The 22,955-nt window shown below is 38.6% G+C and overlaps 1 long non-coding RNA gene across 1 annotated transcript in view; it reads right to left on the reverse strand.

Annotated features, from left to right (window-relative positions):
* The window catches only part of LOC113152211, a 33,592-nt gene extending 13,849 nt beyond the window's left edge, over positions 1–19,743 (reverse strand). The window contains exon 1 of the long non-coding RNA XR_003297889.1: positions 19,652–19,743. This is a non-coding gene — a long non-coding RNA (uncharacterized LOC113152211). The remainder of the gene's footprint in view (positions 1–19,651) is intronic.
* Positions 19,744–22,955: the final 3,212 nt, after the last annotated feature.

Here is a 22,955-nt window from a genome sequence, read left to right on the forward strand (position 1 = left end):
CCCTATGATAGACTGACAGGTGTTTCCCCGCCTCTCACTCACACAGTGCGTGCTGGGATAGGCTTTAGCCTCGCATGGCCCTAAAATAGGAATAAGTGCTTATAGGAAATGGATGGATGAGTTTCAATAGATGGTTTTAATGCCCCGTGATGGTGTAAGTCATGTTTCACAGGCTGTCAAACCTGACAAGAAGACTCACACACAGACGCGCAGATTTAAAACGTTAGAAATTTTGCAGGTTTTGTGCACAAAGTAAGGTTGAAATGTGAAGAAACAGGTACCAAAATACCAGTGAGGAATAGATTAGATACCAAAAGTGCTCTAATTTAAAGGATTAATATGAAGAGTAAACTTCAGTAGCAGTGCTTCATATCACATTTAAGTTGCCTTTAAGTAGATTTATAGGATTTTATTTATTAGTTATTGGTAAAATGAACCCTTACTATTTTGTGCACTCCAAACAAGTGTTGAAAAGAAAAGAAAAGGAAAAATATCTTTAGGATTGTTTTTAGATAAATTCATAAAAAGTTCAAACCAAACTGCTTCCTGGTAAGTTTTCAACTTTCTGCTCTCAAGAATAATGTGGAATAACGTTTTTTAAAGCAATTTTTGAACTCCCTGAATTCTTGTTTTTCATTATAATTGATAGTATGTTTATTTCTCAAGTACATGTTTCAAACTATTTGGTTTGTTAATTTATGCTGATTAACTGTTTCCCCGGTAATTATGCTCAAGTAATTAGAACATAAATCTTTTGCGAACTCGCACAAAACTTTCATTTCGCTCCAGATTCAGTGACAAAGATGACACATTAAAAACCACATAAATAATCCAAGCCAGTACAGTATATCATCGTGTGAAATGTTGCTTTCAGGAAACAGCAGTTGCTGGAAAATTAGGGGTTGAAATGAGGACTCACCGTCCTAACAACCTATGATCAGGAGCTCAGATGGTATTTTTTGGCTTAAGGTCCCATCGGGGGTCTAACGGTGCAAGAAACCATCTGCAGGTCTATCAAAAATGGCAAAAAGAGGTCTGCTGAGGTTGGCTCATCTACATTCCCCTGACACCGTGCAGGAGCCCTGGAGGACTGGACAGGACATAAGCCATAAATGATTTTCTTAGCACCGCGGGTCTTTACTGTGTTCAAGGAAATGAACAGAGTGTATGAGATAAAAGGAAACGTGTTTCAGAGCCCCAAGAGTCAGGACAACATAAATGACAATGTAGAGGTTGCAGGCTGAAGGAGCAGAGGTGGAGGGATGCACAATGAGGAGGTGAATGGAAGTCATTGCGGTCCAGATGAGGCATGTACTCTTTCTTATATGTTCCTACATGTGTGTATGAAAAGTCAATGGACTACCTGAAGAAAAGTTTTGATCTATGGAAAACCTTACTCCATTGAAAAATTACACAACTGTTCTTTGTAATTTCTGAATTCATTATTAACACAGGTGACAGACCTATTACTTTTCAAGGTATTTACAAAACCTGCCCCTCCCTGCCTCCCCCTCTCTAACCCAACAAACCTAAATTGGAGAATCGTTGAACAAACTTTTGCATGTAATCATACACATATTTTATTCATGTAATGATATGCAATAATGGCCAAAACCTTCCGTGTCAGCAGTTCCTGGATGTGCGGCACCAAACGCAGCATCCTGTAACTGAATAGATAAATAGTGTTTGCCAAAAGATACCAGAATGCGCCTCTCAATTAGAAATGCATCGTCCTCTTTAGTCGAATCCATGTGCATTTTGTCCAGCTTAATGACACAGAATGCTGTGCTCTACTTACATCTGCACACTTGAGTGTCTGTAGTAAGAATTGCAGTAAGTTATCTAACTTTGAAGGCAGTAGCTCCAATGTGGCAAAGCTCCTTCAAAAAAGTGAAAAACTGTCAAGTTTGACTTGTGTGTGGTGAGGAACGAGCTGGAAACTGAATAGCACTGCAAGGAAAATATTTCAGCTCCACTGTATCGTATTCTAATAAACCACATTCTCCACCAGTGGGGGGATTATGACTGTCCATTTGTCTTTACTTGGCCACCACTGTTAGGGAGATACTCCCTCTCTGTGTCTGCACCATACAAAGTTAAAAGCGACGCTGGCCACTGCTGCAAGTCATTTGTCTCCAGTAACACTGGTTCGCAGGAAGCCAGGACCTCAGCTCTAGCGGATGATACATTATTGCTATCACTTGCCCTTGTTTAATTACATCCATGCATGGGGTCTAGTATCATATCCTTCAAAGCTTATCCATCATGGGAAACTTTAACCAAAGTCAGTGTTATTGTGTCATATAATCCTGTGTTTGACAGACTACGTGAAAGAATATTTCAGCAATAACTTAAGAAACAGTATGGTATCACGACAGCTTATCCATTAATACGGTTTATCAGAGGCACAGGATATAAAATTAATTCCTTTTCCTGGACTGCAAATGAATAATGAACGACACGCGTAGATCCTTCCCTGAAAAACCTTTGAAGACCAGCTTTTTCTTATTCCTTTGAGTGACTGATTTTGACTTCGACCCAGTGACATGTCATTTCATTTCATTTCTTTGTGTTACTTTTCTGGTCAATTATTATTATTATATATCAAGTATATCCAAAAACATTTCAAATCTTCATTAAATAAGCTGTACACAAATTATGCCAATGTTCCGAGCCATAAACTGAACATTAAATAAAATACACTGGTATATATTAGACCACTGGCACCGCCTGTGTGGGTTTTATGTCCACGTACACACACACACACACACACACACACACACACACACACACATATATATATATATATATATATATATTGTTAGCCTATATGCATTTTTATGAGACACGGGCTTTAAAAATACCTTTAGTGTTCATATATATTAAATACATATATAGGTAGCTATAGAAAGTTTTAATGTAGCCTGCAAATAATGCAGATGGTGGTAGATGTTGATTTAATTTCCATAAGATTTTCAATGTATTATTTATTATTATATTTAATAATATTACTTTTTCACCATATGTGGGCTTGATTTTATCTATTAAGACATTATCCATATAACTTATTCTGTTTTAATTGACTTGGGGCTGTAGCCAATCTCAGCACGCATTGGGCACAGGGTGGAATACACCCTGACCAGCCTATAATAGGGCTGACGTATAGATACAGACTATTTGTGTTCACAATCACACCAAGTGAGAGTCACCAGTTAACCTAACCTGCACCCAGAGGTAACAGGGAGAACATGCAAACTTCACACTTGAAAAGTTCAAATCCACAACATGTGTCTAGCTGCAAATGACGAGTACTACCGTGCCAACCTAGAGGCTGATTTATGATTTTTTATTTCTTTCAGTATAAGAAAATTTGATTCAGTGGCTTTGAATGTCATTCAAAATGTGACTTTACTGTTGTGGCAACACAAGTTCAAAGAAATTTCATAAAGATGGACATAAATTCGCAGACACAAACAAATGCCAATTTCCAAACTCATTTAGCAAAACACGCCAATTTGTGGAGTGGAAACGGTTGTGTTTGTGCTTATTTTGCCCCCTGTAGCCAATCGGAAAACGTACATAAACAAACCAAAATGAGCTCTGTGTGAAGGCTGATATATTTTGCCATATACTGTCACAATTTGACGGCCAATTTGGAGCACTTAATAGGCTCAAGCAGAAGTCTCACTTTATGACTAATGTATAGTAGCTGCAGTTTTTTGTCAGCTTGAATAAAAAAAAAAAAATAGAAAAGCAGCTCAAAAAATCCACATATTTGTGTGACATGGCAACACTCTGGGGAACAGTTGGTGTGTGATTGTGGGCTTCTCGGTAGTTTACATAATGTGAAACTAAACAATCCAATCCAAATCACTCTGTTAACACACTGCTTGGATATGTTGGAAGAGTTAGGCTCTTGTCCTGCAACTGTTTCCTTTCTCCCCCCCCCGCCTATTTTTTCATTTGTAAGCATTCCACATGCAATAAGATCCTTGTGTATTCATAAAGGAATGCACTACTCCACATTCAGCAGCTGCAATATTAAATCTAGCCTTTTTTCTTTCTTTCTTTTCCTCTTTTGATGAATTGAATAAGAAAATCCCTCTGTTTCTCCAAGAAGGATATTTTCCTAAGTAGCAAAAATGCAACAAATCCACAATGAAAAGTAGACTGACTCAATCTTGACTGATTCGCTCCCTAATCTCTGCTTGAGAGAGTGAGACAGATCTACATTTGGAGTTTGCCACCAAACTCAATTGCTCCCTGGATGACTAATGTGTTGCTGGGACAGAAGCTTTGCAATGTGTGGTGAGATCTCCCAGGGCCTTTGTGGCTCTCACATGCTGGACATCCCCATTGAGACAGTAAAGAATAGGTGGTCACTAGGTATGGACACAATGAAACAGAACTCAGGGACCAGAACAATCGCTTGAGCTGTCAGAGGGTGACAGAAACTGTAATTAATGATATTTTCTATTTTCAAAGAAGAGAATGAGCATCTGACAGAAGCATTATTAATGAGTGCAGCCTTGTTGGAGGGAATAATGGCAGTTTATTAGCAGCAAGACAGATTTAACAGAACCCCCTCAAACAAAGGGTTTAGACACGTTGAAAAATGGAGACAATCTGCCCGAAAGATCCAATGGGAGAAAATGTTCAATACAACAAAAATGTTTGTATTGTGATCATATTCTTTTTTTTTTTTCTTTTACCCCAAACCATCTGCTAAGCAAGTCGATAATAAAAGGGGTCTATTCTTCTTTTTCCTTTATCTTCTCCCATGAAAAAAAAGAGAAGCTGTTTGATAGTGAAGGAGCATTAAGGTTCAGGTTTCTATAACTGTCTCAGTGATAATCTACACACTTTTATTTGACAGGTACATGGATAGATACTCGTTGCTTTAATTACGTAAACATACATGACTTACGTAAAAAGGCGATTTATTTAGTGAGCGTTAAACCGCTTTAGAGTTTTACAATAATATGAAAGATTTAAGATAGTACCATAAACCACATATAGTATTTGTTATAATATATATCTTTTCAGATTGCTAACCCCCAACACTTTAAATTGATGTCCATAAATTTATTTATAGTTTATTTTGATTATTATGTTTAATTGAGTAAAATTAAAAAACAGTTGCATTTTTTACCAGTCTAACTAATCATACTGAGAAACAACACAATTCCCAGTGGTCGGCAGATTAATCAGATCGATTTTTGTCATTTTTAATTAATCAATTGGCCAATTTCCACACTCATGATATCAGATACATTCTCAGCCTACACTGGGAGCATATGTGACAGAAATTTACCACGAATGAATGTGAAAAATTATTTGGGTGCAGCGGTGCAAGTGACTCACTGCACGCGTTTTATTAGCACTGGGTGAGATTAGAGGGATGTGAAAATACAGTCATGGTGTTAATGCTGCAGCCTCTCTTCTCTGTTGTCTGCTCTCTGTGACCATGAGCGGCGCTCAGCTCCTCTAAAGAGGCAGACAGCAGGCGGGAAAGGGGAAGGAGCCCAGGTGTGGTGAGACTCTAACCCAATCATTACACTTGAGTTGTTACCCTTTGTGCGATAAAAGCAAGTCGTTTATCAAAATTTCTGTTAAACAAACACAAACTATCAGAATAACAGACATCGCAGAATGTTCAGTGAGTCTTCTGCATTTCAATAGCGGCTTCCTGACACGCACACATTATATTAAATATCCTGCAACACACAGTGTAGCACGAGTGACCATTCCTCACAGCAACAGTGCTAGTGAGGCGTTCAGGGACAGGTTCCAAAACTTAAAAAAAAAATGACACTTCCAAAAACAAAGACACTTACACACATTTAAAATACTCCATTTCTTTTCATGATTCATTAATATCATTTGTCATCTAATTTGTGTCTTATTTGTAATTATTAAATTGTTGAATACATATTGGTATGTAGGCCATTAGCCTCCCGGCTCTTTAAAGATTGATTCTATTAGATTGGTCGATCCCTGGCCATAACGCAAACATTGTTCCATTATTGCCTACAATATCTTATGGATTTAGGGAGGGAATAACCGTTTTTGAAGTAATGCTGATAATGGAAATATCACCAGTGGGTGAAAAAGATTTGTGAAACGTATTCCGGCGCTGTTTCACCAGATACTCCTCTGCTTCATTCATTTCACTGGACTGAAATATGGTTTCGATGTGACACTACAGGCATAGTGTGCCACTGAATAGATGTATTAGATGATTTCCAGAAAATAAATGATATCCCCCAGAACCTATTTTCAGTTCATGTAATTGATTCTCATCCAGCAAGTTTGACTGTATTATGTTTGTTTGAAAAGTTAAAAGAATTCTGCTAATTTCTCCCCAACCAGGCAATACTTAACCAGATTAGAGTGGCCACTTCAAGCTTTGTTGATGCATCCAAGTGAGGCAGGGCAGCCCAGCTGCAAAAGCTGATCAAAAGAGAGAGGGGGAATGTGATATTAGCATCAAGTGCTTCACCGAGTGACTCAGACAAAAACATTGAAAAAAACATCATTATTAGACACTTCCTTTACCCATGTTTGGAAGTGAATATATCTGTTTGTCAAGCAGCTGTGTGCATCCATACATGGCATTGATTTCGTACTTTAACCAGCATTATAAGGCAATTCCTCTTTTCCCTTTTGCATCTCGTTATTGGTAATATGCTAATGACATCCGCTGTGATTAGTGATTTTCTTCTAATCTTTATTCCACGGTGGCCTGAGCAATCACAGAGGTAGAGCTTCAAGATTTACAGCAGAGAGCTTCTTCTGACTGCTCTTCCCATCTGCCCTGACTTGATTTAATTTGAATAATAACGAAAAATTCGCATTCAAAGGCCACTTTGGTGCACTACTGTGCAGTTGCAGAATCAGGAAACCACACTCACAAGAACATAGGACAGCCTATCATGACCTAACCTGCTTTGGGTGAAAGGAGGAAGTTCCTGGTTCATCATTGATAGTCAAAATGCTCATGTCTTGCATATAAATTTAGTAAGTGTATTTGTATATAGATATTTTTTAACTTCATTATTTGGTTTTTCTCTTTACAAATTAGCCCCAGTTAATTTTACATCTGAACAGGAGGTTTACCTTTGTCAACAACAACCCCACCAAGAATATATCATTCTATATCTATAGCTATTTAAACCATTGACAGAAAATACTTCTATTTGGTGAAACATGATTGAATTTGTCTCAGGCTTTTGTGCTACAGCACTTGCAGAGACTATATAAAAGTCTATTGTATCCCCCGGGGAGTGTGGGGGCTGTCCAAATAACTGTGTGGTCTCACACTGCTTCCAACCATTTGAAGTGGAGTCCATCCAGAACACAGGCAAATAGATTATTTGATTTTTCCAGTTAACTTTCAGCATTAAAGCAAAAAAGAGGTTACACAAACTGTACCAGCGGCAAGTCAATTTAACTTCCTGCTTAGAACATTTAGTAAGACATCATTACAAAATTCAAACCCCCCTCCTGTGCTAAGTAGTGAAAAGAGGTCTGTCATTTATTCTGCTAAATGAAATACTTTCATAAGTTTTTGCTGCTCTCCACTCCACTCCACTCCACCCAACATAAAACATCTGAGTGGAGACACTACAGGGTGCTGTTATGGGTGTGGGTTTGCATTGAAATGCACCTGGAAGCCCTCTAATTGGCAGCCATCTCATTTGGCTTTGATGCTGCAGCCCATCATCTGCATGAGCAGAACAGGCCATTGTCTAGAGTGGAAATACAGGTGAGTAACAGGCTCATCGCCAAAGACAACGCAGTGTGATGCTCGAGAGAAAGCAGAAGTTCAACATGCGGCCATAAAGCAACTCCAAAATAGTGTCAATTACAGCGTATGTTCGTAATATACTGTTCAGCACTGCAATGTTTTACCATAGCTTGCAAGGAACTGTATTATGTAAAGCGGTAATATGGGCAGTAAAACCTGAGTTTAGACAGCAAGATCGAAGGACCTTCTAATTAAGAGCGCCATCTCAGGGACAGCATAGGGAGTGATCTAATGGTGAGTGGCCATGCATGTTTTTACCTGGCGCGTGCTTTATCTACCAACACCTCGCAGCAGGACCTTAGACCGACCTGTCTGCTGCTTTACTGCTGAGATATGGACTGAAACGTGCAGGCACAAGGAGCTAGTCAAGCACCATTACAACTTGAGTGAAACAAATGGGCAAAGTGTTTCTGCTACGTTGTACAAACAGCATCACTGGTATGAGGTGTCACAGGAGTATCTGCCTTTGGATTCAGGCATGCTGCTCCAGAAGTGTGGCAACAGCATTTATACCACCTGCAGAAGTGAAAAAGACCTCCCGTGTCTTCCCGTGATGGGGCGAAAAGAAACATTCATGCTATTACGTTGGTGTAGGCTTCATCCTCTCCACTCTGCATCCCAAAAAACGCAAGGTGCTAATTACAAAAGAATGAACACAAGTGAACTGGGCCACACATGTGCACACACAAAAAGAACAACAGCGTGCGAGCGAAACATCAAGCGCCCAATCTCACATTATGGATATTTTTGTTCTTCTCTGACTTTGTGCTCAGTCCAGTCCACTTACCTTATAAGTGCACATCTTGTTTCTGCAAATCTATACAGTTCTTCATGCACTTGTAGATGCTGGGAGTGATTAATTACCAGAGTTTGCCAAAGTCAGCAGTCAAGCTACATAGTGTATGAAAAGAAAAGCCTGAGCATTGAGAAAAGGATCTATACTGATGGGAAATGACACAACAATGGCTTATTGACTGAACTACTGATATGTACAAGCCAAACACATAATTGAAATTGAGTAGATTTAAAATCAGATGGAAGAGGAGTACAGGAGAGTTACTTTCAAATGTTGATATATTTATTCAGTCCACTAAAAAACAAATGATGAAAACCAAAAGTTGTAAAAAAGGATTCACTAAAGTGTTGCCTTTCACAGAAAATCACATCTTTTAGTTTTTTTGTAATCCTTAAAACAAGAATTAGTGTGTTACATGTTTTTCACAGGTTTAACTTTGTCAGACGTTTGTAAAAGGTTGAAAAATGGATTTAGTTAAGTCCAGGAAGTATTATGTTTAGCTCCGGGCAAAGTGTTCTGTTGAGTAATAGCAGCCGATTACCCACAACTCTGGTACGGAGACTACATGGGGTATTTGTTTACACCAAAGGAAATGAAACTATTTCCATTTAACTGCTCTGATTATTGGCCTCCTTTGCTTCATTCTTCAATACATGTGATATGTTTCCTACTGTTACAATGGGTATCTCTGCTTTGACCACAGCAGATAGAGAAAAAAAAAAAAAATCCACTGAGCGAGGAAATAAAAAAGTTGTGCATTACATGAAGCATTGCGGAGGAATCCTGTTTCCCATTATGTCTTCATAACTGACTGAGTTTTTATGTAGAGGTGCTGATGCAATTAGCCATTCTCCTCCAAAATGTGTGCCAGATTGTGCTTGGGTTTCAAAGAGTCAAAGAAACATTATCTTGCTTCAATTTCAGGGGACCTGTGCTTAATTTGGCCATCTTTATCTAATAGGGTTTTCTTTTTTAAACTCCATGTGGTTTGCTGTTGGTTGAATCCAAATAATGGACCACAATGGTCAGCCACAAGAGTCAAGAAACTGATGTTTTATCAGTAATAGCTGCATTTTTATCTCTAACTTTAACAAGTTTATCCTCAAGAATCCCCACTGCTGCTGAGACCATTATCTATATTTCAGTTGTGAATATAAAAGCGTATCCTTGCTGGAAGCAAACAGAAAAATATAGAAATAAAAAAGTGACCTTTGGTTTTAAAAAGAGCCAAGTGTTAGGCAGAGGTTCCAAAATGAACACTGAAAACACACATTTCACCCACATATATCTCCGTCATTTGACAACAACACTAAGAAAAGCTCTATATCTTTCCAGCGTGCATATATTCCTACCACTACAGTGTCAGCAGAATCCCTGCCAGCAGTGACTGCTGCATAGGCCTGCAAGAAAAGGCAAAGTGCAGAAGGGAGTTAGAAGGGCTGCTGGAGAGTACAATGAGGCTGATCCCTGGTAAGCAGGCCCATGCCCTCAACCGTCTAGCATTTATCTGAGCAGCACTGGTGGTGAATCCATCATCAATACAGCAGATGAAGCGATACACTGACTCCAGCTGATTCTACTGCCCCCAAGAGGAAACAGATGATAGACAAATGTAATAAATGCATCCGAAGGCACTATGGGATTCTATGTTTCAAGGTGGCTCCGGATACCAGTCATTTTTTATAGTGTTTTAAAAAGCACATCTAGTTTCAAGTCAATATGCAGGTATAGTGTATGGTTAAAAAAATCATTTGTTGTATATTGACTTGTCCGTGATCCAGTGTTACAGCTTTGGAACAAATCTGCAGAGGAAATCTACAGTCTCCTGTATCCACAATATTAAATTGTTACCTACCCATTACGCTTCACACAGATGCCCCATGCAATCGGCAGCTGGTGTGCTGTATATTTCCGTTAATATTTCACATTAGCCTGTGGCGCTACATAACACCAGATGATTGCTTGTCTGTTATGGTATATGATGAGAAGTGTTCAGGGCTGCTAATGTGAGACGTCTCTGTTTACCACTTTGATGGATGGCCTCCCTGATAGGACCTGAGTTACGTTCAGTGGTGTCACAGGAAAAAGATGACAGATGGGCCCAGCTGTTTAAGATATCGACACTTTGACCAGACCATGAAGACATTAATCACAGCACGGCTAACCAGCACTGAGGGAGAACGGGTGACTTCTCTCTTTAAGACACAAGCTGCAGCAGGGAATACGCTGTATAATCGACTGTTGCAGTGCAAAACTTATAAATATTACGGCGAAACACAAAGACGACGCTGAAAGCTTTAAGGAACTGAAGTGACCCAAAGAACTTGTAACATGAATAAACGTCACAAAAGATTAGGGGCCAGTAATAAAGATAAACGGGGGGTTGTTGATGCTGTAATATAATATTAAGTGATGGCAGATATCCAGAAGTCAGTGTCAAAATGAAAAAGAGGACACTAATAGCTCTTTGGGATCTTCAGTCTCAGTCGCACAATCTTGTCATACTGATAAGACACAACTGATACTCACAGACTCACTGTGAGTGGATTTGGTCATGTTGTTTTCATGTAGTGGATTGTGATTAAATATTTATCCACCCTGACAGAATCACAGTGTAGTTGACATTTATCAATAGCATGGTGATTTCTTTGCTTAAATTCTGGAAATGATTTGATTTTTCATTCATCTTTTCTACGCACGCTGTAACATTTTCCAGCACCAAGTCATTCATGAGCAATGAGCAGGTACACACTAAGAAATTAAATAACGCTGTGAAAGGAAGAAAGTGCTTCTACAATCGCTACAACTGTCTCAGTTTCCAAGAGAACCGGCTGCATGTTACTGGAAGCACAGCTCATGTGCAGAAAATAAGCTTCATGGAAGGTGGAGGAAGTGGATAATGATGTACGTGATGTGGGGGAGTTTGACAGAAGGAAGATTAATTTCCAATCAGTCAATAAAAAAATGATGTTGTCACTGAATGATTCAGTTCACATCCACATTCCTAAAAAGAAGAAAAAAAATCAGGACTACTTCTGCAGTACAGTACTGTCCTCCACCTTCCCGCAAGTCGCGCTGTCATTACTGAGGTTATTGTGATAGCCCCTTAATGGGCATAAAAGAGTGATGGAACAGACAACAGAAGTCGAGCTGACAAATTAGACTTGAAATTGTTCATTAACATAATGTCTGGTAGTTCATTAATAACGCCGTTTTTAATAATTCATGGTCTTGTTTCACTAGATAGAGCATCTCTCCTCCTGCTGAGCTTCATATCTCAATTGGCTGAAAAAGTAAAAAAAAAAAAATAGGGACAGAGAAAGAGGGGAAGAAAATACAGAAAAGAAAAAAAAAACACTGAGAGGAAAAGAGAGAAAGATCACAACACATACCAAGACGGGTCATTATTTTAGCACTGCAGGGGAGACAGTTAAACACTACTTTGTTCTGTTCAATTTGACTCTGTGCAACATAACATGCAACCATCTGAGTCTAAACTAGTCTATACTTTAGTTTCTATTCGCGCTGGGTCACCTTCTGTAAACGAGAGCGTCTTTGCTTCTTTGCTTTTACCTGAATTCATCTGGCAAAAAAGAAAAGCCGATAAAACTATTTTATTTTGCTAAAAATGTGCGAGCAGTGTCCCAATCTCTTATGTCATGCTACACTTTAATCCACCAAATCTCGATTAAACCTCAGCTTCATCAAGGTCGGTATAACTTCAACAAACAACAAGAAATTAATATATTTGTTTCCGTCTTTCCTATGTTCCTCTATTTCCTCTGGAACTTATGGTCACTCTGAGATGAGACTTTACACAAGCGATCTCCCTTTGCTTACTATAAACGTGAAGAGCTCTGGTAAATACAATCCTACAACAACAATTTAGTCGAACATGTCTACCCTTCCACAGAAACGTCATGGGGTTTGGTGATTGCCTGCCCTAGCATACGTACATGCAAGATGGGACCTATTCTATAGTCTAAATGCTAAGTGGTTTCATCCAGCAGTGCGGAATGGAATAAATATGTGGATGTCTTTCTTCCCTGAAATATATTTTCAAACATGCTTGCTTGCTCTGGTGCTTAGCAACATCGAAGTCGTGCAGATAAAAAGGAAAGAGCGAGAAAAAAGGGAGACAGAGACCGAAATCCTTGCTGACAGCTGCTTTCTTCCTGCTTCTCTGTGTTGTAAAGATGTTACCCTCAGAACTGTACTGAAACAAGTGACCCATTGTTCCTGGTGTAATTAAAGAGACCACAGCTGAAGACGCCGAGCCATATGGCCAAATGGGGGCTTTCCCCACTTTGTTTTCTTTTAATATGACTTTATTTAAATATAACTTAAACTTAAAGCTGAATGTCTTCACAGAAGCTCCACGATTGCAGAAGTTTGATGAACGACATACAGACACAGACAGAGCACAAACGTATAGTGAGACGAGTGCCAATTTCCTGTTCAATTTTATATTCTTCAAAGCAAAGTCATTATGTGTGTATCTGATAAATATGAACAACCATAACATGGTTATGGTTTTACAGAAATATCAGCATCTGCAGTCACGTTCCCCTCACTTGTCCATGAGTCCCTGCCTGAAGCAGCTGAAAATTGAGTAATTTCACAGCAGCATGAAAAGCTGAAGACAGGTTTCACAAGACTCTCAAGCAGGACACCGAATCACATTTATCTATGTGTGTCACTATTTGATACATATCTACTTAAGGTTGGAAAACACTCTATATTCTTTGGTAGCTATTTAATGACCAGTCTGAATTCAAAAAAAGTATATTCTAATTAAAGTCCTGGTCCACGGCAAAGCCACATTCCACAGGCAGTAATCTGATGGAGTGGAGGGATTCACATAAAACAGGCACCTCACAGCAGACTTTGCAGCATTCAGTGGACGTCAATCATTCAGCGTACCTGGTTTTGCTTTTTGATGCACGTCTGATATTTGATATTTCTGAAGTTTCACAAAACAAATCATGCAGCACAACTCAAAATTAGAAACATACAATTTGTAGCTTCTGCAAGTTCAGCTGGTTTAAACGGTTTCTGTCATTTATATGTCATTTATTTACTGTATATGTATCATTACCAAAGCAACAGTGCAAACAATTATACATCTGCAGCAGTAATGTAACTGTATTTACAAGCTGGTCAGCGATGAATAAGATTTTTTCTGTATCTCACAGAAGATTTTCCATATTTTAAGTCTAAATTTGGTGAAATCTACTATTGTGATGTCCAGAGAAAGGATTTGTACTAGGTACCCTTAATAAATGGAGCAGCCATCAGCCAATGAAGCCCTTTTTGAGATACAAATATGGATCCAAATGCATTTAAAAACTTTTTAATTTTTTGATATTTTCTGTTTTAAAGTAATATTCGTTGACACTTGTACAGCCTTTATAGAGTAATGTGCTTTATAAATGTTTTCTAGTTCTTTAAGTTGTGTCATCCTCCAAATGTAAATCTGCAGCTTTAGTATGAGCAAGGCAGTGCTACTTAAAACTCATTTCTGTTGTCTGTATCTGCAGACACAGTGGTAACTTTTTCTCTGTACAGGCTTTACATACTCAAGCCCATCATCGTCAGCGTCACAGCAAGGCTATCAAAAGAGCTGCTTAAACGAAAAAGTTAACAGCTTCACGGCACACATTAAGATGTTTGCAGCAGAATTACATACTCGGGTGATTTGAGAATAAAAGCAGATACCGAAATTATGACTTTTATCGTGTGTTCCCTCCCTCCACTCCTCAGAATGTGCCCCATCCAACTGAAAGAAAAGATATGAAATCCCCCAAAAAAGAAAAACAACCTATACTGTGAGCCATTATCAACCAAAGTGACTCTAAAATTACTTTGACCAGACACATACACACACACATACAGATCCTCACAGTGAACGACCTATAATTTACTGATTTAAAATATAGGTTTCTGGAAATATAGTGTCCACTGTGTTCCCCACTTTTTTCCCTTTGAATCCCCAAAGTATAAAAAATGAACATCACTGCCAAATATGTTTTGTTGGTTTTCAATAAATCAACCAGCTTTGGCTTTGTGGCAAATTCTACCAGATGCCAGACACTGTTACAGGGTGGGCAGTGCTTCAGTATACTGTGATTACCCCATACATCAAAGTTTATAACTCAACAAAGTAATTGTAGTTGGTGAACACAAAAAGGAAAACTGGCCAAAGCACACAGGTGGCACACATTTATGACATGTATTATAAATCAACTTCATTTCCATGTTCATTTAGGTGTTGTGGAACTTATTAGTTCTGCAAACCTGTCCCCTAGAGATTACTTTTTTTTTTTTTTTTTTTTGCTACTTAGTGCTTTTGCCAAATACTGTGTACTTTAGAAGGAAATGTAATTACTCTCCACACTCACAACTTTATTTCCAGGCCAAGAGGTTCACGTTCTTGTGCCACAAAGAAATTATCGAGGGATGGTCAGGGTGGAAGGTGTCGTTGCAAAATGCATGATTCACACCAGGCTTTGTGTCGACATCTGACATGTAAGGTTACGTAAATAATTTGGTTAAGGTTAAATTAGGTTGTTAATAAAAATCTAAACTATTATCGACAACTTACTGAGCATTTTACTCCCAATGGGTCGTCACTTGTCACTGGGGTGCCAATGCTGAGTTAACACGTTTATTTGTTTACCTATTTAACTATTTAGGAATGAAAATTGACTAATCTGAATCAAATTCCACTTTCAGCTGTTGTATGTGAATCCTTTGGAACACTTTTAAATCACTCAGCACATTAAAACATAAAGGATATAACTTATGTTTGAGAATAAACTCATATTTCAAAAGTCTCACCTTTATTAGATCCTTAAATTGTGTTTTAAGGGCCAAACGTCCGGCCCGACGCAGACACTGATAGGATCTACAGTAATTAACTATCAAACCTAAACCATGAACATTCTGCTGTGGGGCTTTCACCACATATTTAGTCACTGTTCTTTTTATCAGCCCTGTACTCAATCATTTTTCCTTTTGCAGTGACAGAAAACACAGAGAGGCTGTGCTGCAGCTACAGAATCCATAAACACTTAATACTTAATACTTCAAAATAGTATTATATAGTATGTATACAAAAGTATTAAATTCAACTTTTTGCATTCACAATATCAATGAAATATGAGTATATTTTGTACATTTTATACTTTTGTAAAAATATTGTTAAAATGTTATTGTTAAATCTCTCATGATGCCCTCGTGACCACCAACTGTGTGTCTTCAGTTCTCCTTTCACTATGTACAACGCCCTTTTATGTCTTTTTCATGTTTGCTTTATTTTTAATATTAGAAATAGAATCTATATGACTATAGTGTTGTTAAATTCACCATCTTACAAAACAATGCACTTTGTTAAAAACAGTAATTGCTTACTAACACAGCAGTGATACAGTTACACACCACAGAATTACCAGGTAAGCCCTGAACACTATCCACAGATCATATGCTAAGTCACTTTCAAAATCAATATATCTACATTAATGGGAACAATTATTTCAAAAGTGTTAGTTAAATGCTTAACCTTTACACCATTATCACCTTATGTGATGACAGCTGATGTGGCTTGACTGAAAGGATGTTTACACCACCGAAGAGATTACACTTGTGGTGGCAGGTTATGTCAAAGCCTGCATTTCAAGTATTTTAATCAGCCAAGGCAAAAACTTTTTAGATGTGTTAGAAAGAAAAGTGTGAAAATCATTGCTACTGGGTTGTGATTAATTTTGATATATGAAAATAGAAGCATGGTGTGAAACACATTTCTTCCAGAACACTCCGCTTCTGTTTTGAAAAGACATAACTGGCACTGTCAGCTAGAGCCACCTGACAAGCCAAAATACATCTCTGTATGGCTGCGTGCAGTCTGCTACTCCAACTGTAGTACACACGACATACAGATGGATATATTTTATTAACAATTTTTGTAAAATTAATGAACAGCACCGGCTTTTACACTAAGTTACACGCTAGACTGTTGTTTGGTCAATAACTGCTCAGTGCAGTGAGTTTCACAAAGGTGCTAATGAAATCTACGAGGACTCCAAAGGACCATACCATCACTGTAGTTGATCTAAAATAATGTCAGTGTGTTATTTGTAATATTACAGGAAAAGGTTCATAATATGAGCACATAACACAGTATAGTTGCAGCAACCCACACACTTCATTATTTTTAATTAGCCCCACCTTTTAGTCCATTAGCATCAACTGTACCAACATGTGCTCAACTTGCGAAACAACCTTTTGTGTTGCTGATTAACATTACTGTGCCAGAACTAGAGGCCATTATGCTTTCTCCTTATTTTTGTTTTGTTTTGAGGATGTATTTAAAAAGGTCAAAAAATGCTTTACCACTTGCTTCTCATTCACCCATTCATACACCAGGTTACCATGCAAAGCATTGCCCCAGCCATCGGGAACAGTTGAGGTTCAGTGTCTTGCTTAAGGGGCAATTTGAAATGTATCCACTTGTTTATGAGGACACAGAAACTGAACCACTTCCTCTGCATTAGTCTGCTGATCCACACGTGCACCACATCATGGCGTCATATCGTAGTTATTGTCACAATTCCTTCCCGTGATTAAAAATGGTCATAACGTGACACAGTTGATGTGTTTGCACATGAGGATCTCAGGCCTCTAGTAACAAAACAAGCATGGTGGAGGAGTCTGAGGAAGAGTTCGCTCTAAAACAAAAGCTTCGTCTGTCATTTGGAAATGGTTCAGTAAGAAATTAGATGCGATGTGAATCAAACCTCCATGATGTGCCAGTTGTGTTGGAAACCTCAACCAACAAATGGTGGGAACACATCAAATTTGTTTCACTACCTCAAGCACACAGAGCACTGATACGAGGAGGAGAACATGGCAGATGTTTCAACAACAAGGGTTACAAACTCCTGTAATTCAGGGTTTTGTTTGCCAGTGGTTTCCCCTGCAATAAAATAAGTAAGCACTATGAACTGACAGAGACAGTGGCAGGTAAAAACACGATGCTAATCCAAACTGTCGAAGACGATCCAGGAGAATGATACCAAAAATGGTCCCCAGATAGAATAAACTATGAAGACAATATTTAATTCATGTGCTATTTTTTAGCTACTTTATTGTTTTAGGTTCCTTGATGATGATGATGATGATCAGGTTTGTATGACTGTGTAGACTTTATGCCGTCACTGTAAGCTATCAAGTCGAGTAAGATAAATATTTTGAAAGTACAGTATTAAAGCCTCCAATGAATATGACACATGGTGCTACCTGCAACAACACCTGTAAATATTCATTGTCAAAAGTGGCACCTGTGTTCTCCAAGTCGCTTTTAAAAACCAATAATGTGACTGCTGTTCTGTGTCTGGGCTGAAGAAGGCCAGTGGAACTAGACTCACCCCAAGGAAAGACCTGTCATCACCTGTGGAGCTTACGCTGAGCCGAGAAGCAGTGATGTTTCAATGGCAACGAGAGGCATTTGCAGCTGGTAGGTTACAGTCATTGTAAAGAGGCTGATGAGACAGGTCTCTGTGCTGTTGGGTCTACAAGATACTATGAAAGAATGTTTCACGAGACTGTAACAAAAATTACGACCAAGTTTCTTATTTTTTTACACTTCCTGCACTACGTCCTACATTGTTTTATTGTACCACTGCTGAGAAGATGATAAAAATGATTTACTTTCCTATTCGGCAATGTGAAGTTAAGCGGCTTAATTCTTACATTTTTTTAGGTCCAACCGTTCTTTCATCCTCGAAATACCCCCCAGGGAGATGTTTCTCTACTATTGACCTCTCTCTAATATGAAAAATCTTTGTTCATTCATTCCACGACTGGGAGATAACTTGAGCCTGCATAATTTCCTGAAAATGTATTTATTTATTTATTTATTTTTTTTTTTTGGAGGGCGGATGATGAATAGGGAAACATGTTGTTGCTCATACCTGCCCAACTGTAGCTCATCCTTCTTCCTGTTACCTTGGGTCTAATTTAATAACCTAAAACTCACTCAGCCAACTGTGATCCTACTGTGCACCCTGATGGCAGAAATATGTGTAAACACCTGCACTAATTACCTTCTCAGGCAGATTATTTATGAAATGCATTAAAGCATGTGTAAAACGATTCATTGGTCAGAATTCGGGGCAATTTTTCACTCGACCATCCACATATCTTCCAGCCCATGGGAGGCAGAGCACGTTCCCACTGAAACTAAACAGTATTATCTCTCCGTGACTGTTCATTTTCAGGACTGTTTGTTGGGAGGGGACTAAACAAGATTATCAACTAGACAAAGATGAGTATTGCCGTGTTCTCTAAATCAGCCCACACTGATTGTTTATGTTTGATGTAATCTACGTAATGTGTTTATTAACCTGCAGACATTCCAGTTTTTCATGAATATCCCGAAATAAAATGATGACAATAATCATACCTCAAATTGTGTCTATGGTGAACAACCTATGACAAGATATGCTTCATAAATATTCTCTAAGTGAAGTTTGTGAGAGAGAGCAGCGACTGCACTGCAGGTGCTGAGCAGAGGACAAAATTAGCACGGCACTCAGCCTCGAGTGTTCAGGAGGAGTAATTGAGCCAAAACTTCTCCGAGATAGACATCTCTGATTACATTACATCAGTGAAATATACTTGTTTCACAAGGGTGCTGATACTGGGACAACAATGAACAAGACAAACTTCCACCATGATTAACAGTGGGTAATGATTTCTCCTATCTACTAATTATCCATGTTTGGTTATCTTGTACCGGTTACTGGGAGAGAGCCAAATTGATCCCAAAAATTTGTATTAATTTTCAACCATAATGATGAATGAATGTAATTTGAACAGTCACAAAGTCAAATCTATTGCGATCTCATCAGTGAAAATGACAACATCTAATAGATTTTCAGACCCTAGTTGATACACTGAATTATGAATTGCATTGATAGTCTTTGACAGATACAGAACAGAACCAAACTATTGCATCAAACCCAATATAAAAATTAAAAGCTTACTGTGGCTTTACTGTGGTGCAGCATACTGTACAGCCATAACGAGATGCAATTGTCTTAAGGAGATTCAGCTTCAGACGCAAGCAGTGAGCTTGACACACTGAAATGTAGGATAGTGTCAAGGTTCGGACGGTGTTGCAACAACATGCTTTCACCTTTGAGCTAAAATTTCACCATGTGTGAGGAAAGAGGTTGAGATTTTCTATTAACAAATGTTGTACAGGATCAAACCTCACTTCAACCAAAGTTTCAATTGCCACATGGTGCTGTGAGGAAGTGAACCGTGGAGAGCACAAAACAAATAAACAGCAGCCAACAGTTTCAGCTGATGATATGACAGCATGTATCAGTGAACCAGCAGAGCTGAGCCATGTTGAGATATTTCAAAATCCCAGCAACATTTTTTTTTTACATTTCAACTTCAGGATTTTTTCATGCTGGTGGTGATGAGAGGTTGTCATATCTCTGTTCTGAAACACAATTACAAATTGCTGTACTCATTTTTATTTCTAGTGTCTCCTTAATTCTTAGTTTATGATAATTGTGAACTGTTGTACGTAGCAATAATGTTTATAAAAGTATCGGAGCAGCCCTCGTCTTAGTAGAATATTAATGAAAGACAGATTGGGACATCACTAGAATCAATTTTATAAAGACCACTCCAGCAATATGTGCAGACCCCGACTATTTACTATCTGAACACTGTCAGGTTTGAAAGCCGCATTTCCTGCTAAGGGCAGCAGTTACTGTACTGCAAATCATGAAAATGTGCATGCTTTGACTCTGCATCTATTAGCTGGATGTAGCCATGCTCGAGCAGGTGACAGCCAGTCAGATGTGACAGAGTGCAGTATTATCCCTCTGACACAGTCTCCCCAATTTCAGACAGCTACATCATGAGAGGATGATGTGTTTGAATTATTGATATATTCTCAAGGTTGAGTGCATCATGCTTTTTATGGGGGCTCTGAATGATATGAAAAGGGTTTTAAAGAAAAGAAGGGCATTCAAGTCCGAAATCCAACAATTACAGCGATATAAGTACTCCACAGCTATAGAACGATAACCCCATCTGAGCACAGGAAGAGATGCAGCTCTTGATGACCACTCGGGGCTTAGGTTTTCTGAAGACAGAGACTTGTGACAGATGCCTCTATCATCCCATTGCAGTTGGAGCATTTTTTATGCGTGCGCACTGCGGATCATGGGGAGGGAATTTGTTATAATTAACTATGAGGAATGAATGCATCCTACGGAGATTATACTAATTGCTTGCACTATCTTGGAGATTCACTATAGGATCAGAGCTCCCCGTGTGTTTCTGTGTCACACGGGTCTCTCGGAGAAACAAACTTACACCCTTGTTTGTTTTCTATTAAACCGAGATGGAAGCTGCTAGCCTTCAACAAAGACACAGACGAGATCTAGTATAGTCTTGCAGTCCATCATTTTGCATAACTTCGTAGACAGTTACTTTTAAAAAAATCTATGTAACTGCTCCCTCATAATTTTCCCTGTTTAGCACTTTTACCCCAATCATCACTCTCCATTCACCTGCCCTGTAGAGTAGCCTCCAGGCAAGAAGCCATTTGAAGAATAATTAGAAATTTTGTGAACTTATCCTTGAAAGTGACTCTTCATATTGAACTTGCAACAACTCAAAGTTGCGAGCATAATGTGTCTGCGTTGTCAGCCATATTAACAAAGTGAACACACCATTAAACAATGCCATTAACCACAGACTCATGCTAATGTCTTCCTTTAACTATCAATGACGCTTAGCTTACTGGTCTGAAAGGGAAATCTGTTTTCTGGATTATTAGTCCAAAATAGAAAGTCACTGAGCACTTCGAATGTTGTTGTGGTGCTTGAGAGGGTGGGGCACAGCAGTTAAATTGAATTGAAATAATTCAAATGGCAAGGATGGGCAGTGTAGGACTACTCATGATTGTTTTTATTGATGTATATGTGAGTGGTTAGCACAGAGTCAATGAATTGGGTGTTGCTTTTATATTGTGTCCTGGGCAATATCCCATTTAGCATGCCTATTTAAATGCTAATAAGATGAAAGCTGTTTTAAAATTGCTCAGTAAACTGATGTGGTAATTCACTGACTGCTAACTAACTGTAACTTTGCGACAACTTACACCTCAAATCGTCACTAAAGCACTTCTACAAAAAAAGTGATCTTTTTTCCATCACGCCAGTCCATCCTGACCAAGATTTAGTCATTTGTCTCTTATAAACGGACTCACATCTGTCTTGCCAGGGTGCCCATCTCTCAAACACCAACCTATAAAGACCAGAGGGTGCATAACAAATATGACCTGAAAGCATCCATATCTGACTTTTTTGCTTGTTCTGTAATGAGACATGACAGCGTTACCTGAAGCCATGCCTTTCCTGCACATTTCTGATCGTACCTCAGCGAGGGATCAACATCGTAATGGTTGGAGTGAGGCTTTAAGCCCTACACATAGTTTAAGAAATACTGTAGTTGGTGCCTGTGACTTTAGTTCCTGTGTGACATTCTCCTTCCATGGTTATATTAATCAGCCTCGGCCCCTAGGCCCAAACAGATGGCTTTGATAACTTGCCTAAAGCAGTCCAAAACTCCATAGATAGCGCTACAGTAAACTAGACATCCGTCTTTGGCTCTATTTGTTCCATTCCCCATGCAAACAGAGTCATTATACACTTGGCTTGGGGGAGAGATTCCCTGTCACACAGCCTAACTTTCCTCTCAAGGATTTGGACCGGTGTCATCTGTATTTCTTAAACTAGTCAATTGATGCTAATATTAAGTGAGTATAACTGGTTCCAGCCACCTTGAACAATCTGACATTTCAGCACACGTTTCTCATTTGTTTTCTCATCTGTTCAATGTGACATTCCATAACTTTTTTTTTACAAATAGACTTTGTGAAAGTGATGGTATCAAATAAGGCACTCCCTCCTTTGAAAAACTGTTACTTCCACTGTGTGATCCCTAAAAAGGCGAAGCAACAATGCATCTGTAAATGAAAGGCATTTGTAAAACACAGACCTAATTAATCCTAACATCCCATGACACCATGTGATTGTTTTAAGCTAAATGTTTCCTCGAAATCACTAGTTTGCTCAATATGAGCTATGGAAGTGTTGATACTTTAACTGCACTGCACAAAATTAAAATTTTGTCTTCAACTCACAGACAGTTCTATACTAAAACCAATTTTTGGCACATATAGTCGAACCATCCTTACGTACAGTCAAAACATTAACTTACAATGAGCTCCAAATTCATTACAAAGACACTTCATGACTG

Source organism: Anabas testudineus, chromosome 4, assembly GCF_900324465.2.
Source record: "Anabas testudineus chromosome 4, fAnaTes1.2, whole genome shotgun sequence".
Taxonomy (NCBI): Eukaryota; Metazoa; Chordata; class Actinopteri; order Anabantiformes; family Anabantidae; genus Anabas; species Anabas testudineus.